Genomic DNA, 20470 nt, shown 5'->3' with positions numbered 1-20470 from the left:
TCATATGCACATGACTCATTTATACAGGGCTGACAAACAAGTGTTTCCTCATTCATTGACTGGTCGCTGATGGTTTTACATGAGCCAATTATTTAGAACGAGCCTTCCTAAGTACGCTTATTCGGCCCATAATTTCGATGGCCTAAAACCATATATTTAGCACACTCATACACATTCAGATTTTGATCCCATTTTTGCAGTTCTTAAGCCAAAACCAGAGTCCAGAATATAATGAATGAAATTATACTGTATAAAGAGCAGATGCTGAGTCTATTATTTTTTTAATTCACTCTTGATAGGGAATGGATTCAAAAAGGAAAAGGAAAAGAGTTAAAATAGCATTTATTCATAATTTTATCTGATTTATATAATCCTCATTTGTTTTTTGCTACCAAATTTGCATCACAAAACATAAACATGTAAAATAACCCTCATTTGAATTGTGTTTTGTTAATAATTCCAGTATGTATTGCTAGAATGTTTTTTTGAAGTGAGGCTTAACACTCTCTGCTATATTTTTAAGTTGCTCATGACTTGCTAAAAGTTGAGAACCACAGTCATGAGAAAAACAGCAGTAAGAGGGGTAAAAAAACAAAAACAAAACTTTTTTTTCCACAAAAACAGCTCCATTCCAGTCCTCTGGTTGTGTATGGTGTTACAACTCTGCTCCATACACTCCAATGGAACTGAACTCCAATACCACTCACAAAATAATACAAGAGTGGTATGGTTTCTGGATAAAACAGTTATGTTTCTCTAATCTTGGATGGCCCCTTTAACCCCTTAACGACGCAGGACGTATATTTACGTCCTGCGCCGGCTCCCGCGATATGAAGCGGCCGGGACCCGCGGCTAATACCACACATCGCCGATCGCGGCGATGTGCGGTATTAACCCTTTAGAAGCGGCGGTCAAAGCTGACCGCCGCTTCTAAAGTGAAAGTGACCCGGCTGCTCAGTCGGGCTGTTCGGGACCGCCGCGGTGAAATCGCGGCGTCCCGAACAGCTGATCGGACACCGGGAGGGCTCTTACCTGCCTCCTCGGTGTCCGATCGACGAATGACTGCTCCGTGCCTGAGATCCAGGCAGGAGCAGTCAAGCGCCGATAATGCTGATCACAGGCGTGTTAATACACGCCAGTGATCAGCATTAGAGATCAGTGTGTGCAGTGTTATAGGTCCCTATGGGACCTATAACACTGCAAAAAAAAAGTGTTAATAAAGGTCATTTAACCCCTTCCCTAATAAAAGTTTGAATCACCCCCCTTTTCCCATAAAAAAAATAAAACAGTGTAAAAAAAATAAAAAATAAACATATGTGGTATCGCCACGTGCGTAAATGTCCGAACTATAAAAATATATCATTAATTAAGCCGTACGGTCAATGGCGTACGCGCAAAAAAATTCCAAAGTCCAAAAAAGCGTATTTTGGTCACTTTTTATATCATTAAAAAATGAATAAAAAGTGATCAAAAAGTCCGATCAAAACAAAAATCTTACCGATAAAAACTTCAGATCACGGCGCAAAAAATGAGTCCTCATACCACCCCATACATGGAAAAATAAAAAAGTTATAGGGGTCAGAAGATGACATTTTTAAACGTATAAATTTTCCTGCATGTAGTTATGATTTTTTCCAGAAGTGCGACAAAATCAAACCTATATAAGTAGGGTATCATTTTAACCGTATGGACCTACAGAATAATGATAAGGTGTAATTTTTACCGAAATATGCACTGCGTAGAAACGAAAGCCCCCAAAAGTTACAAAATGGCATTTTTTTTTCGATTTTGTCGCACAATGATTTTTTTTTTCCGTTTCGCCGTGCATTTTTGGGTAAAATGACTAATGTCACTGCAAAGTAGAATTGGTGATGCAAAAAATAAGCCATAATATGGATTTTTAGGTGGAAAATTGAAAGGGTTATGATTTTTAAAAGGTAAGGAGGAAAAAACGAAAGTGCAAAAACGGAAAAACCCTGAGTCCTTAAGGGGTTAAGCACATGCCCTGTTAATACTGTAAATCTATTGCTCACTGCATTATGAAGAGACTTGAACTCTGCTCACAATACCGAGCTGGAGGTATGCAATGTTCCACTATATAATGGCTTGGTGAAGTTCAATGGAAAATACAATCCAGTTGAATATTACATGATATCCTTTATGTTGGATTGTGTAGAAAAATCCCTTCATATATCTCAATATAAAATCGTGCAAAGGTACAATAAAGCACTCAACAATGATGTCAAGTACAAGACTACTGCACATCTATTTGCTGCAAAAAAAAATGTACCATAGCGAAAGAACTAGTTTACCATGAGAATGTAGTTATAAACTGTTAGACATAGTTTAGCCAGACTGCCAAAATATAGAAAGGGAATGATATCTCCTAATAGCACCACCCTTGTCCTTGGCACCATTTTCATGGCAGTTCTGTGTGTTCAGCAGCACACATTACTAGGACAGACTCTAATAAATGACTGCTTCCCAAGCTTCATTATGCATGGGGATTGTTAGTGACCAGGAGATATTATCATTTAACAATGGATGGTCTTGTTATGTGACAATGCCTAGAACTACTGATTAAATCTTGACAGCATATCTGTCCACCCTTACTGCATCTGACTTATCTTTCCCTTAAAAGATGGAAAAGTACCTGTAATAATAAAAACTGAATTATATTAAGTGCATTAACAGACATAAAAACGCTAATGTTTTATATGTTATTGTTGTGCTATATGTTGTTAATGAAATATTTCTGCTACATTGCTCTGTTACATTCCATTAAAAAAGGCTTAATTAAATAGAAATATATTTTTTCTCCTTGACTTCTTTCGTGAATGTGACCTACTCCATATCAGAGCACTTAGATGAAAAAAAAATATATATATATACATATAATTATAATAATAATAATGACTCTATTTAGATGGATATTGGGTAACTGGTAATTTTAGTTGGTTTTCAATAGCTATGTTATTCAGTGTAGTTCAGGAACAGAGTAACATAAAAAGGATAGAAAAGAACAAATCTAGCAGTTAGGCTTGCCAGGTGCAGGTGTTCTAAGGATATGTCAATATGGAGCCATAATATGGGGTAACAGAAAATAACACTACTGCTGCACCCCGAAAACTTTAACAAATGTAAATACATGCAGTTTTGTGGGGCTTGTGCCCAAAAAAAAAGGACTGAAGACGTGACATCATGCCACAACCCCTTATGACGTCATGCCACTCCCCTTTCATTCATGCCCCCTCCCATAGACATGAATGGAGGGGGTGTGGCGTGACTTTATGAGGGGGCGTGGCGTGAAGTCATGTCTCCAGTCCCGGAAGCACAGAGGTTTCCGAAACTGGAGCAACAGCCTGGCATAGAATGCGGGTGCTGCAAGGAGATTATGGGGATCCCAGCGGCGGGCCCCTATGAATAGGGGATAAGATGTATATGGCCAGAAACCCATATTACCCAGATTTATCAATCTGTCTGAGGACAAGAATTATGTGCCCATAGTTACCAGTCAAAGTTCAGCTTTTATGTTTCTGAAGCTTTAAAAGAAAAAGAGCTGCAATTGGTTGTTATAGGCAAACCAGACAGTTTTTGTCTTTAGTTTTTGTAAGACAGTTTTTGTTGTTTTTCTTTTTGATAAATCTTGGCCACTGTTTCCATTGTATGCTCTATTGCCATGTCCATGATATGATTGCAAGGCTGTGTTTCCACTTGACAGTTATTTTGGAGAACTACCACTGCAGTTTTTTTGAGCGAAAGGCAGAAGTATATTCATAAGTAGAGATGAGCGAATTTTTGAAAAATTCGATTCGGACGATTTGCCGAATAAAAAAAAAAAATCGATTCAATCACAATAAATTCTCATCAATTTTGTATTAGTAATGTATTTTAATAATGTGTTTAATAAAGTGTGTGTGTTTCACTTTTCTCATTTCTTTTAGGTAGTACTACTACTCCCAGCATGGAACAGACCATAATGGGAGTAGTAGTACCTGTGCTAATAGACAGATTGCTCCTTAAACCCGCTGCGATCATCCTGTATAATATATAGATGCAGGCAGCATTCTCGCATCTAGATAGGACGATAGCATCAGGTGACACCCGCTGTGATCTGTCCTCAACTGCAGGTACTACTGCTCCCAACATGGAACACACTCTGCTCCAGGCTGGGAGCTGTAGTACCTGCATTAATAGACAGATCTCAGTGGGTGTTACTTCGGACACCCGATGCCATAGTCCTGTATAATGTATAGATGAGGGTGGCCGGCAGCTCTTCTCTGGTCCCATTGTAGTATGAGTATATGCTGTATATACCTATTATTCATATTCCACTCAGCAAACTGTGAGTGGCTGGAACCATCTGGCCAATCACATCTCTCTGTGGAAATATGAATAAGTAATGTGAATTCTATTTGTCGCATCGGATGTCGGGAGTGATACCTGCTGTGATCTGTCAGTACAGGTACTACAGCTCCGATCATGGAACAGTCTGTTCCATGCTGGGAGTAGTAGTACTACCTAAAAAATAAAATAAAAAAATAGAGTAAAAAAAAAAAGTGAAACACACACATACACTTTATTAAACAAAATATTAAAATGCATTACTTATGAAAAAAATAAAAATAAAAATTATAAAAAATATATAATTTTTACATTTAAAAGGCCCCTTTCTACATTTTTATTATTGTTTGCTACATTTTAGGTCCCTGCCCGCCCATATAAATTGATCCCTGTCTAGAAAATTCAGCGCTCAATATTAAAAATGGGGCTCAATATTAAAAATGGGGCTAAAAAAGTAAAGTGAAAATAAAAAAATATGATTTTGAATGAAAACTAGAAAATAAAATTATGAAATGCACTCCTCATTCATTTTTAATAATGAGCCCTGAATTTTCTGGTCCCTGCCCGCTCCCAAAAATTGAAAGACCAAAAAAAGAATGTTAATTTTTAAACGGAGACTAATTCATGTGGGTGGGCAGGGACCTAAAAATGTAGCCGACAATAATAAAAATGTGTGTGTGTGTGTGTTGTGTGTGTGTGTGTTTTTTTTTCACTTTTTTTCTTTATTTTTTAGATAGTACTACTGCTCCCAGCATGGAACACACTGTTCCATAATGGGAGAAGTAGTTCCTTTACTAATAGACAGATCGCCCAGGAGCCACTCCTGACACCCGATGCGATTGTCCATAATATAGCAGAGATGCGGAGCAGCTCTGTACAGCACTCGCATCTCTGCACTATACTCTGGGCCAGCCAGTGATGTGAATAGAAATTCATATTTTCTGCCCAGAGTGGGGATTGGCCGGATGGTGGCAGCCAATCCCTGCTCTCAGCGGGAAATATGAACGGTGAGTGGCCGGCCGGAGTTCAGAACAAAGATGCTAGTACAGGAGAAAGCCGCTCCGCATCTAAGCGATAAAGGATGATCGCAGCGGGTGTTAGGATTTGCACCTGCTGTGATCTGTCCTTAACTGCAGGTACTACTGCTCCAAACATGGAGCACACTCTGCTCCATTGCTTGGAGCTGTAGTACCTGCATTAATAGACAGATCGCGAGTGTCACTCCTGACACCCGCTGTCATCCTCCTGTATAATGTATAGATGTGGGCGGCTGCTCTTCTATGGTCCCATGCACTGACGTATATATACACCTATTCATATTTCTCATAGAGAGTTGTGATTGGCTGGAACCATCTGGCCAATCACAGCTCTCTGTGGGAAATGTGAATAGGTGTATATATGGCAGTGCAGGGGACCATAGAAGAGTGGCAGGCCGCATCTATACATTATACAGGAGGATCACAACGGGTGTCAGAAGTGACACGGGGAATCTGTCAATTAGTACAGGTACTACTACTCCCATCATGGAACAGTGTGTTCCATGCTGGGAGTAGTAGTACTATCTAAAATATACATTTTTTTAGAAGTGAAAAATACACGCACACTACATTTTTATTATTGTGGCTGCATTTTTAGTGCCCTGCCTACCCACATAAATTGATTCTTGTTTAAAAATTTATTAAAATGTTGTTATAATAAAGATATTGTTACGCCGAGCGCTCCGGTTCCCTGCTCCTCCCCGAAGTGCTCGCGGCGTTTCTCTCCCTGAAGCGCCCCGGTCAGACCCGCTGACCGGGAGCGCTGCACTGACATTGCCGGCGGGGATGCGATTCGCATAGCGGGACGCGCCCGCCCGCGAATCGCATCCCAAGTCACTTACCTGTCCCGGTCCCCGGCTGTCATGCTCTGCCCTTTAAATCTCAGAATGCTGGCGCGCGCGCGCCCTGGAGAGCGGAGCCGCGCGCGCGCCAGCATTCTGAGATTTAAAGGGCCAATGCACCAATGATGGTGCCTGGCCCAATCACCCTGATTAGCTTGCACCTGTTCCATGCTCTACTTATACCTCACTTCCCCTGCACTCCCTTGCCGGATCTTGTTGCCTTGTGCCTTGAGAAAGCTTTACTGTGTTACCCATACTGTGTTCCAGACCTCCTGCTATTCCACCATTGACTACGAACCTTGCCGCCTGTCCTGACCTTCTGCTACGTCTGACCTTGCTCTTGTCTACTCCCTTGTACCGCGCTTATCTCAGCAGTCAGAGAGGTTGAGCCGTTGCCGGTGGATACGACCTGGTTGCTACCGCCGCTGCAAGACCATCCCGCTTTGCGGCGGGCTCTGGTGAATACCAGTAGCAACTTAGAACCGGTCCACCGACACGGTCCACGCCAATCCCTCTCTGGTACAGAGGATCCACCTCCTGCCTGCCGAATCGTGACAGTAGATCCGGCCACGGATCCCGCTGAGGTTCCCCTGCCAGTTGTCGCCGACCTCACCACGGTGGTCGCCCAGCAATCCCGACAGATCGCCCATCTAAGTCACCAGCTGTCGGAAGTGTCCACCATGGTACAGCAACTTCAGTCGCAGCTACAGCATCTGCAACAGCAGTACCATCTCCTCCGCCATTTCCTGCACCTCCTCCGCAGCGAGTGGCCGCTCCTAACCTCCGCTTGTCCCTGCCGGACAAATTTGATGGGGACTCTAGACTCTGCCGTGGTTTTCTGTCACAATGTTCCCTACATTTGGAGATGTTGTCGGACCAATTTCCTACAGAACGGTCGAAGGTGGCTTTCGTGGTCAGTCTCCTGTCTGGGAAGGCTTTGTCTTGGGCCACACCGCTCTGGGACTGCGATGACCCTGTCACCGCCACTGTACACTCCTTCTTCTCTGAGGTTCGCAGGTCTTCGAGGAACCAGCCCGAGCTTCTTCTGCCGAGACTGCCCTGCTGAACCTGGTCCAGGGTAATTCTTCAGTAGGCGAGTACGCCATCCGATTTCGTACTCTCGCTTCCGAATTATCTTGGAACAACGAGGCTCTCTGCGCGACCTTTAAAAAAGGCCTATCCAGTAACATCAAAGATGTGCTGGCCGCACGAGAGATTCCTGCCAACCTGCATGAACTTATCCATTTGGCCACCCGCATTGACATGCGTTTTTCGGAAAGACACCAGGAACTCCGCCAGGAAAAAGACCTTAATCCCTGGGCACCTCTCTCACGGTATCCCTTGCAATCTACCCCTGTGCCTCCCGCCGAGGAGCCTATGCAAGTAGATCGGTCTCGCCTGACTCTTGAAGAGAGGTCTCGCCGTAGGGATAAAAATCTATGTCTGTACTGCACTAGTACCGAACATTTCTTGGTGGATTGCCCTATTCGTCCCCCACGTCTGGAAAATGCACGCATGCAACCTGCTCATGTGGGCCTGGCGTCTCTGGGTACGGAGTCTACTTCTCCATGTCTCACTGTGCCCGTATGGATTTCTCCTTCTGCCAACTCCTACTTCTCTGCCGTGGCCGTCTTGGACTCTGGTTCTTCCGGAAATTTTATTCTGGCCTCTTTGCTTGATAGGCACTGCATCCAGGTGACCCGTCTCATCAAGCCACTCTACATTTCTTCAGTCAACGGAGTCAAGTTGCACTGCACTGTGCGTTATCGCACAGTGCCCCTGCTGATGAACATTGGACCACATCTCGAGAAGATTGAATTTTTGGTTTTGCCCGGCTGCACCTCTGAAGTCCTCCTCGGTCTGCCATGGCTCCAGCATCATTCTCCCACCCTTGACTGGACCACCGGGGAGATCAAGAATTGGGGTCCTGTTTGCCTCAAGAAATGCCTCACTTCTGCTCCCAGCCCCGCCTGTCGAGCCTCACTGTCTCCTCCTGTGCCTGATCTCCCAAAGGATTATAAGGACTGTGTCGTGCCTCCTTATAGCCTCCGTCCTGGTGACACTCTGCCCCGTGCCAAGCCTCACCCTCTGCCCCCCCTCCCCATTCCCACTCCTTCTGGACTGTCTGCCATGCATGGGCATACCCAGGACTTCGCTGTCCCCCAGAGGGAGACTCTACAGTCGCTCCCGATGTCCTCGTCCTTTGTGGAGCGACATCCCGACAAAAAGAGTGGGAGACCTAAGGGGGGGTACTGTTACGCTGAGCGCTCCGGGTCCCTGCTCCTCCTCGAAGCGCTCGCGGCGTTTCTCTCCCTGCAGCGCCCCGGTCAGACCCGCTGACCGGGAGTGCTGCACTGACATTGCCGGCGGGGATGCGATTCGCATAGCGGGACGCGCCCGCCCGCGAATCGCATCCCAAGTCACTTACCTGTCCCGGTCCCCGGCTGTCATGCTCTGGCGCGCGCGGCTCCGCTCTCTAGGGCGCGCGCGCGCCAGCTCTCTGAGATTTAAAGGGCCAGTGCACCAATGATGGTGCCTGGCCCAATCACCCTGATTAGCTTGCACCTGTTCCATGCTCTACTTATACCTCACTTCCCCTGCACTCCCTTGCCGGATCTTGTTGCCTTGTGCCTTGAGAAAGCTTTACTGTGTTACCCATACTGTGTTCCAGACCTCCTGCTATTCCACCATTGACTATGAACCTTGCCGCCTGTCCCGACCTTCTGCTACGTCTGACCTTGCTCTTGTCTACTCCCTTGTACCGCGCTTATCTCAGCAGTCAGAGAGGTTGAGCCGTTGCCGGTGGATACGACCTGGTTGCTACCGCCACTGCAAGACCATCCCGCTTTGCGGCGGACTCTGGTGAATAGCAGTAGCAACTTAGAACCGGTCCACCGACACGGTCCACGCCAATCCCTCTCTGGCTCAGAGGATCCACCTCCTGCCTGCCGAATCGTGACAGATATATTTTGTTAAATACATTTTTTTTCATCACTACTGTATCTTTTTTCATTTTTTTAATGGTACCCCACAACATTTTATTAAAAAAGGCATCTCCCTCACTTTTTTGGATCACTAAAGTTCATATTTTCTCCGTTATTGCCTCCTAAACGGACAATTCTTATGAGGGATGCAAACTGATGCATAGGGATGCCGTTTAATGGCATCCATTTGCATCATTTTATCATCTGTTAGTATCAGCCATCGGCAGACTCCCGCAGGATTGTTTGTACTACTGCCCCCATCATGGAACAGAGTGTGTTCCATGTTGGGGGTAGTAGTACATGGGATAAGAGATTGATTGCACCTGGTCTCACTTGACCCGATTGGGTCAGCAGTTATAAAGCAGGGGAGCGAACGGCATGCTCCGCTCCCCTGCGATGTATATGCAAATGTGTAAACTTTCATTTTAAAATCTCCTGCATGAAGCCCTGAATGTCAGGCACTGAGGAGCCATTCAGGGCTCCCGGCGGGGGTTTTAAAACTACTACTTTAACCCCCCAGTGTACTTATTCCTTCTCCCGCTGCCTGCTCCTCATCTTCTTGGAACAGGACAGCAGCGAGACAGCAGCTGACATGTCTCGCATGTGGGCTTCATTCATTCATTCATTCATTCGTCGCCACTGCCGACATGTCCCTGCTGCCCTGCTCCTAGCGCAATCATTGCACAACCGGGACATGTCTATTCTCTGCTGCTCATTTCTGTACCCGACGGTGATGAGCAGCAGAGAATAGACATGTCCCAGCGGTGCACTGATTGCGCTAGGAGCAGGGCATCCGCGGGGACATGTCAGGCAGTGGTGGCAAATGAATTAAGCCTACATGCAGGACATGTCGACTTCATTCATTCACTGCCACCATTGTCCCACTGCTGCTCTGCTCCAAGAAGATGAGGAGCAGGAAGCGGGAGGGGAAATAAGCACACTGGGGCCAATGCATTATTATAAGCACACTGGGGCCAATGAATTATTAAAAACACACTGGGGCCAATGAATTATTATAAACATGCATGGGGTCATAAATTTGGGGGACAAAGTAAAAGTTTAAAAACCCCGCCAGGAGCCCTGAATGGCTCCTCGGTGAGGGCCATTCAGGGCTCCCAGTGGGGGATTTTAAAATGAAAGTTTACACAGTAATATATATCACAGGGGAGCAGAGCATGCCGTTCTCTCCCCTGCATTATAACTGCTGATCACATCGGGTCTCAGAAGTGAGAGCCGCTGCGATCAATCCCTTATCCCCTGTACTACTACCCCCAACATGGAAAATACTCTGTTTCATGATGGGGGTAGTAGTAAAAACACTATTGCACTATTGTAGCCTCCCCAGCCACCGGCAGACTCCCGCAGCCCAGGAACTACTACTTCCATCATGGAAAGAAGTCTGTTCCATGATGGGAATAGTAGTAGTAGTCCCGGCTGTGCGAGTCTGCCGACGGCTGATACTAACGGATGAAAAACGTATGCAAATGGATGCCACTAAATGGCATCTCTTTGCATCAGTTTTTATCCATTATTAGAATGGTCCATTTAGGAGGCAATAACGGAGAAAATATGAACTTTAGCGATCCAAAAAAGTGATGGAGATACCTTTTTTAATAACATTTCGTAGGGCACCATTACCATTAAAAAAATATTTTTAAACAGGGATCAATTTATGTGGACAGGCAGGGCACTAAAAATATAGCCGACAATAATAAAAATGTAGTGTGTGTGTTTTTCACTTTTTTTAAACATTTTTTAGGTAGTACTACTACTCCCAGCATGGAACAGATCATCCTATCTATTGCAGAGATGGAGCAGCTATCTCCTGCGCTCACATCTCTGCACTATACTCTGGCCAGCCAGTGATGTGAATAGAATTCACATCACTTATTCATATTTCCCGCAGAGAGCTGTGATTGTTCAGATGGTTCCAGCCACTCACAGCTATCTGCAGGAAATATGAATAATAGGTTTATATACGGCATATACTCATGCTACAGTGGGACCAGAGAAGAGTGGCTGGCCATCCGCATCTATACATTATACAGGACGATCGCATCGGGTGTCCAAAGTGACACTTGCTGCGATCTGTCTATTAATGCAGGTACTACAGCTCCCAGTATGGAGCAGAGTGTGCTCCATGTTGGGAGCAGTAGTACCTGCAGTTGAGGACAGATCACAGCAAGTGTCACTCCTGACACCCAATGCGATTGTCCTATCTATTGTAGAGATGTGAGTGCATCTATACATTATACAGGACGATCGCAGGGGTGTCGCGAATGAAGAAATTTGTTATTTAGAATCGAGTTGAAGTTAGGATTTGGTCCGAATCTAATTTTTCATGAAATTCGGAACAAATTCGACTTCATCAGATTCGATTCGCTCATCTCTATTCATAAGGAATGGGAAATATAAAGGAAGGACTCATGGATTAAAGGGGTCCTCCGCTGCCCTGCTTCCGGAGCTCCGCTCTCCAGCGTCCGGAAGTTTATTGTTCCGAACACTGTGTGTGGGCTTCCATGTTCAGGGCCACCCCTCGTGTAGTCACGCCCGCCCCCTCAACGAAAGTCAATGGGAACAAAAAACTTACGGACGCTGGGGAGCAGAGCTCCGGAAGCAGGGCAGCAGAGTACCCCTTTAACTTCTGGCTTTGGCTCAAAAACTGCAGTGGCAGTAAAAGAAATAAAAAAATAAAAAATAAAAAAAACTGCCAAGTGGAAAAGGACATTTTTTAACACTGATGTTCAATGTATATAAACATTTTATACACCCTTTCAAAGTGCCAGGTTCCTGTAATGTTAAAGAAGGAGACAAAGATAAATCACGTGTGAAATATGAGTCTATTAACATGGCAAATCTTGAAGTGTCAATATTTGTTCACTCTTCCTTGCAAAAACACTTCAAATATGTCAGATCACAAGGACATCTTCTGAAAGGTGTACTTCCTCTTCATCATAAGCTTTATAATGGGCACCTGAAGGTTTTGTGCCAAAATTGCTTGGCTTTTGGGACAGTTTATAATTTCCGCCACTTTGATTAAGGCACTGGTTTCCGATGAAGAAAAACAGCCCAAAGCATGATGCTGCCAACCTCATGCTTCACTGTGGGAATGGTTTTCTTCGGGTGTTATTTTTGAGCTAAACATACCTTTTGGAATTATGGCCAAAATGATCAACCTTGGTTTCATCAGACTATAACACATTTTTTTACATGCCTAAGTAGTCAGGCAGGCTTGGAAGTTTTTTGTTGTTGTTGTAAGAATATGTTGTTGTCTTGCCACCCTACCCCATAGCTTGTTCTTATGAAGAATATGGGAGATTGTTGTCACATGTAGCACACGGCCAGTACATGCCAGAAATTCCTGGTAGTAGGCCTCTTTGAAGCCTCATTGACCAGATTTATTTTCTCGTCTCGTGGCTGCGGTGCTCACTTCATGTACAGGACATAACCGTACATTTACATCCTGTGTCCTTAAGGGGTTAAATTATTTATCTTTGTCTCATTCTTTAACAACACAATAACCTACCATTTTAACTGGGATGTGTAGACGTTTTATACCTACTGTCAGACTGCCACACTTTATTTTGTAATGCAGAGATAGACTTCAACAAGGGTGCCGGCTTTGAGAGGCGCAGGTCACAGGACAATCAAGGTAGGTAAAAGCAAGGGTAGTTTATTCTCCCAGCATGCAACGCGTTTCACTGCATCTGCAGCTTCATCAGGCATAACAAGAGACACATGGATGGTGAATTTATCAGGATGGTGAGAGGACACATCAGAGGAAAGGTGGGAGGAGTGAGGAAGGGGTGGGGAACGGAGGGGGGAGGAAAGGAAAGAAAAAAGACAGTCCTCTCAACCAGACAAACTCAGCATTTACAATTATATATGAATTGTACAAACAGTATATAAAAACAATAATAAGAATGACAAATTATATATAAAAATATATAAAATTATACATATGAATAATAATTGAGAGGATAGAGAAGGGTCGTAAAATTTTCATCAAGCGTTCTCTATGGTCTCATTCAGACCATGCGGTATTAAAGTAGACAAAGTAAATATCCAATAGGATTCGCGGTTAATTAAATATTGGAAACGATTAGGTTTAGAAGGTGGAAAAGATTCTAAAATAATTAAACGAAGAGATGATATGTCGCTTTTGTGAACATGAGTGAGGTGACGTGACACAATATGAAGTGTGAATTTGTTCTTAATATTGGATCTATGTTTAGACATACGGCAGCGCACTGTTTGTAGTGCGACCGATGTATTGTAAATTACAACTGCAAGATAACAAATATATTGCATATTGAGTGTTACAGTTTAAATATTGCTGAATTTTAAAAGATTTTTTTGTGTAAGAAGAGAAAAAATTATCAATAAATGGGTCCATCATATTACAACATAAACAACGAATCCTATTGCACGGTGAACAACCGAAGGGAGAGGATGGAATGGACATATCAATAGATTAAATATTTTTTAATCTATTGGGGCCAGTAAATTTTGAAGATTTTTAGATCTTCTATAAGTAATGCCCGGTTTCGAGGGGACCATATCCTTGAGGATCAGATCACTCAGAATAATATGCCAATTTTTCTTCAAAATACTATGTATTAAGGGAGCCGCTCTATTAAAATTAGTGATGAAGTTGTATTTGAAATGATTATTTTCTTTTTTCTTTTTTTGTTTATTTATGGTGGTCAAGTTTACCTGTGTTTTATTTTTCACACTGTGATATGCTTGGGATAAAATTGAACTTGGATAACCCTTAGATAACAAATGTTGTTTTAATATTTGTGCCTGTAAAGAAAAATCATGATCGGTGGTGCAATTTTTACGTATTCTAAGGTATTGACCAGAAGGGACACCTTTAAGCCAACTGGGATAATGAGCACTGGTGTAATCTAAAAAACTATTAACATCAACGGATTTAAAATGAGTTCTGGTCTGTATCTGTCCCATATTGTTGACTATTTCCAAATCAAAAAAATGAATACTAGTAGTTGAAAAATTTATTGTGAATTGTAGACCCCAGGAATTAGAATTTAAATAATTAACAAAATCATGAGCTTGTTTTTCTGTACCTGTCCAAAGGAAGAATAAATCATCAATATAAAACGCTGGAAAAATAATATATGAGGTGAAAAGATCAGAGACTGTGCCATGTGGACGGCCTCAAATGCCCCCATGAATAAATTAGCATAACTGGGGGTGAAGCGCGTCCCCATAGCACAGCCTCTGATCTGTTGATAAATGGTGTCATGAAAGGAAAAAAATATTATGTTTAAGAATGAACGAAATCGACTATAACAAAAACGATGCTTGATCAGGATGTAAAGAGTTATCACCAAATAAAATGTCTTTTATTACTTGTAAACCTAGATCAGTGTCAATGTTAGAATACAAAGAACAAACATCAAGAGTAAGAAATTAAAAGGATGTTGGTAAATTAATTTGCTGTAACTCAAAAATTAATTGAGAAGAATCTCTAAGATAAGATGATAAGTTTAGAACGTACGATTGTAAGAATAAATCAACAAAATGGGACAGATTAGATGTAAGAGAAGAAATGCCAGAAATAATAGGGCGTCCGGGTGGATTTACAGGGTTTTTGTGTAATGTTTTACTGTAAGAAAAGCTAGTTCTTTTTTATAAAAAATATTTTTACCGGATGCTATATTGATATATTACCTCCTCTTTCCATTCCCACATCCCACACGTCCCCTTCTCTTGATCATTCCACATCTACACTTCTCAATTCTTCTTTACTCACTACACATACTCATTCTCCCATCCATCACACTCCTGACACTGCACGGTCACACACTTCCTCTATCACTTTATGTCCATCACCAGTTTCTGACATATCTTTTTTAGACTACTGTTCGGTTCCTGTTCACACTCCCAATTCACTTCCCATACCGCACCATTCCCTCCCGCAACACATCACTCATTATTTTCCATCCCTCAGCCAAACCCAGTCACAGAAAAAATCATATAGAGGATGCAGAGGAGGACAATCCAAGAAACATAAGTCCATCTGCCCTCAAAAATAAAAAATAAAATTATTTAATCTTTCCTCATATATTGGCAAATAATGAAATGGATCTTCTCTCTAAGGGATTATCCTTTTGCCCGACGTCCAACCTTAATCAATGTCAATTGTTTCCTAACCAGTATATTAGAAAACTTACTCTTACCAGACATTTTTCGATCCAGCACAATGTGAACAAGGCTGAAGAATCCCTTCCTCCTTCTATTCAAACTGATAAACTAATCACTGCTACTTTACCTTTTAAACATGCAAGTGTCACACCAAGTTCATCATTTTACCCATTGTACCATCGGGGGAACTATTTAGATACGTTTTATTCTGTTGTTATGGCTGAATTTAATCACATTAAAAAACAAGATATTGATTTTTATAGCAGTGATAACCTGTCTAGGATGGAACGGCAGGCCATTAGAACTTTACAAAATAATGATCAAATATTTATATGCCCGGCTGATAAGGGGGGAGGAATTACTATTCTTAATCGAGGGGACTATATCCTTGAGGCTCGGAGAATTCTCTCCGATACAAATAATTATATAGTTCTTTCATCAGATCCATCACAATAATTTCATAAAATTTATACTAACAATATCAATATAGCATCCTGTAATATATTTTTCATAAAAAAGAACTAGCTTTTCTTACAGTAAAACATTTTTCATTATTTAATTTTTATTGTTTACCCAAATGACACAAAAAACATGTAAATCCACTTGGATGCCCTATTATTTCTGGCATTTCTTCTCTTACATCTAATCTGTCCCATTTTGTTGATTTATTCTTAAAATCGTACGTTCTAAACTTATCATCTTATCTTAGAGATTCTTCTCAATTAATTTTTGAGTTACAGCAAATTATTTACCGACATCCTTTTCATTTTTTACTCTTGATGTTTGTTCTTTGTATTCTAACAATGACACTGATCTAGGTTTACAAGTAATAAAAGACATTTTATTTGGTGATAACTCTTTACATCCTGATCAAGCATCGTTTTTGTTACAGTCGATTTCGTTCATTCTTAAACATAATATTTTTTTCCTTTCATGACACCATTTATCAACAGATCAGAGGCTGTGCTATGGGGACGCGCTTCGCCCCCAGTTATGCTAATTTATTCATGGGGGCATTTGAGGCCGTCCACATAGCACAGTCTCTGATCTTTTCACCTCATATATTATTTTTCCGGCGTTTTATATTGATGATTTATTCTTCCTTTGGACAGGTACAGAAAAACAAGCTCATGATTTTGTTAATTATTTAAATTCTAATTCCTGGGGTATACAATTCACAATAAATTTTTCAACTACTAGTATTCATTTTTTTGATTTGGAAATAGTCAACAATATGGGACAGATACAGACCAGAACTCATTTTAAATCCGTTGATGTTAATAGTTTTTTAGATTACACCAGTGCTCATTATCCCAGTTGGCTTAAAGGTGTCCCTTATGGTCAATACCTTAGAATACGTAAAAATTGCACCACCGATCATGATTTTTCTTTACAGGCACAAATATTAAAACAACGTTTCTTATCTAAGGGTTATCCAAGTTCAATTTTATCCCAAGCATATCACAGTGTGAAAAATAAAACACAGGTAAACTTGACCACCATAAATAAACAAAAAAAGAAAATAATCATTTCAAATACAACTTCATCACTAATTTTAACAGAGCGGTTCCCTTAATACATAGTATTTTGAAGAAAAATTGGCATATAATTCGGAGTGATCCGATCCTCAAGGATATGGTCCCCTCGAAACCGGGCATTACTTATAGAAGATCTAAAAATCTTCAAAATTTACTGGCACCCAATAGATAAAAAAATATTTCATCTATTGATATTTCCATTCCATCCTCTCCCTTCGGTTGTTCACCGTGCAATAGGATTCGTTGTTTATGTTGTAATATGATGGACCCATTTATGGATAATTTTTTCTCTTCTTACACAAAAAATCTTTTAAAATTCAGCAATATTTAAACTGTAACACTCAATATGCAATATATTTGTTATCTTGCAGTTGTAATTTACAATACATCGGTCGCACTATTCAAACAGTGCGTTGCCGTATGTCTAAACATAGATCCAATATTAAAAACAAATTCACACTTCATAGTGAGTCACGTCACTTCACTCATGTTCACAAAAGCGACATATCATCTCTTTGTTTAATTATTTTAGAATCTGTTCCACCTTCTAAACCTAATCGTTTCCAATATTTAATTAACCGCAAATTCTATTGGATATTTACTTTGTCTACTTTAATACCGCATGGTCTGAATGAGACCATAGAGATAAACCACGCTCGATGAAAATTTTACGACCCTTCTCTATCCTCTCATTGATTATTTATATGTATAATTTTATATATTTTTATACATAATTTGTCATTCTTATTATTGTTTTTATATACTGTTTGTACAATTCATATATAATTGTAAATGCTGAGTTTGTCCGCTGGTTGAGAGGACTGTCTTTTTTTCTTTCCTTTCCTCCCCCCCTTCCTCACTCCTCCCACCTTTCCTCTGATGTGTCCTCTCACCATCCTGATAAATTTACCATCCATGTGTCTCTTGTTATGCCTGATAAAGCTGCAGATGCAGTGAAACGCGTTGCATGCTGGGAGAATATACTACCCTTGCTTTTACCTACCTTGATTGTCCTGTGACCTGCACCTCTCAAAGCCGGCACCCCTGTTGAAGTCTATCTCTGCATTACCTCCTGTTCAGCCGGCTTGGCTGCGGACACTTCATGCGCTCACCATTGTTGTGTATGGGGGTACACAACAACACCAGGTGAGCCTACTTATCAGTATACACCTTTCTACCTCACAGGTCTCCCATTTATTACACCATGGAGCGCTGTATCTTTTGTCTTTTCTAGCCATCAGCTCTAATATTTGCATTACCTGATATTCTGTTACAAATAATTAAACATATAAAGTAATGTCTTGTTATTTTATTCATCTTTTATTTCAACACCAGTTGAGCATAGCTATCTATTATATTTTATTTCTTGAACTATTCTGGATAGAATAAAGCTGTTCGAACTGAAGTCATTAATCCAATGGATTTTATAATGTTGGCCATACACTTTAGATTAACCCCTTCCCTCTCGGGCCATTTTAAATTTTTGCACTTTTGTCACTTCCTCCTCACCTAAAAATCATAACACTTTCAATTTTCTACCTACAGACCCATTTGAGGGCTTGTTTTTTATGCCACCAATTTTACTTTGTAATAGCATTAATCATTTCACCACAAAATCCACTGCCAAACCTGAAAAAAATATATATTTTAAATAAATCTGACATTTTATAAATTTTGAGGGCTTCCGTTTCTACGCAGTTCACTTTTTAGTACAAATGACACCATATCTGTATTCTGTAGGTTCATACGGTTGTAAGGATACACAATTTATGTAGGTTTTATTTTATTTTACTACTTTAAAAAAATTATACCTACATGCACCAAAATTAGTATGTCTAAATTTGTCCACTTCTGACCCCTATAACTTTATTTTATTTTTTTATGATCTGAAGATTTTACGAGACCATTTTGATCACTTTATATTCATTTTTTTCTAGTATATTAAGTGTAAAAAAATATGCATTTCTGGACTTTGGAATGTTTTTACAACTGCACCTTTGACCGTGCGGTTTAATTAACATGATATTTGAATCGTTCGGAAATTTATGCACGTGGCAATACCACACATGTTAAGATGTTATTTTTTAACATTTTTTTTTGGTCCCCATAGGGGACTATACCATACAATCTTTAGAATGCATACACTGATCAGTGCTTCTCCATAGGAGAGCATTGATCAGTGTTATCTGTGCTCCAATGCTTCAGCCTTGCAAAGCTGAACGCAAGGCTGGAGCACCGATTGGATGGCCTGGAGGAACGTAAGAGACCTCCCCCAGTCCTCTCTCATTGGGATGCCGCGGTTTCTGGAACAGAATTAACCGCTTTTAGACCCCGCAATAAATTTTGATCGCGGCATCTAAAGGGTTAATGCCGGACATCAGCCTAATCGGCGATGTCCAGCATTAGCCATGGTTCCTGGTTGCTGGTAGCAAACGGGACCCACCGGGTATGATGCGCTCTCACCTTTTGAGTGTGCGTCATACAGTGGGAGCCCACAGTGGGCATACATATATGTCCATTTGCGGAAAAGGGTTAATGGGGTTATACAGCATTTAAAGGGGTACTCTGTTGGAAAACTGTTTTTTTTTTCTTTTTTCAAATCAACTGGTGCCAAAAAGTTTAACTGAAAGTTGAGTAGTTCTTTTCTGTCTGACCACAGTGCTCTCTGCTGACACCTCTGTCCATGTCAGGAACTGTCCAGAGTAGGAGAGATTTGTTATGGGGATTTGTTTCTACTCTGGACAGTTCCTGACTTGGACATAGGTGTCAGCAGAGAGCACTGGTGCATACAGCAGCTGATAAGTACTGAAAGGATTAAGATTTTTAAAGAGAAGTAATTTACAAATCTGTTTAACTTTTTGAAACCCGCTGAATAAAAAAAAACGTTTTCCATGGAGTACCCCTTTAATAACTTATCCCCCATTCAACTGGATAGGGAATGCATCTCTCATCATGAGAGAGGGGGGTCCAACCACTTCTGATTAAGGCATGGGGTCTCCTTTCTTAATGAAGCCATAGATAGCATGCTCTACATGCATTGTCTATAGGAGTACCAGATAAACAGGAGCATTACTACTACAGTGGGACATTACATGGGAACACAGGAGAGCATTATTTGTAGAAGTATTAACTGGAAGGTTTTATTTGTATAAGCGACACAGAATGGCATTATTTTGTATATAGGGCAAAGAAGAGCATTATTTGTATATAGGACACAGTAAGTAATAATTTGTATGTGGGGCTCTATTTGTATATGTTGGCACAGGATGTCATTATTACTGTATTAGGACACAGGGTGGAATTATTTCAGCAAAAAGCACCAAAGAGCATCACTACTTTTGGAGGACAGTATTACTAAATTATGGCAGAGGAAAACATTGGATCACAGTTGTGGCATTATTGGTAATTAAAGGCACAGTTGGTGCAATTCTAGTTAGGACATTATTATAGTATGGTATATTAACAGGGGCAGAAAAGTTATAGTTAGGAAAAGTAATGGTTTGAGTTAGCTGGAGACAAAAGAGATAAAGAACAAGATAGAGAAAGGCTGGACG

At 41.2% G+C, this 20470-nt stretch overlaps 1 protein-coding gene across 2 annotated transcripts in view; it reads left to right on the top strand.

Moving 5' to 3' along the window:
• LOC130273719 (cadherin-10-like) overlaps positions 1 to 20470 on the top strand; it is a 472310-nt gene that overhangs the window by 117533 nt on the left and 334307 nt on the right. The gene's annotated exons all lie outside the window — the stretch shown is intronic.

The sequence above is a fragment of the Hyla sarda genome, chromosome 5 (genome assembly GCF_029499605.1).
Source record: "Hyla sarda isolate aHylSar1 chromosome 5, aHylSar1.hap1, whole genome shotgun sequence".
Taxonomy (NCBI): Eukaryota; Metazoa; Chordata; class Amphibia; order Anura; family Hylidae; genus Hyla; species Hyla sarda.
This window is presented reverse-complemented; position numbering and strand designations above follow the sequence as displayed.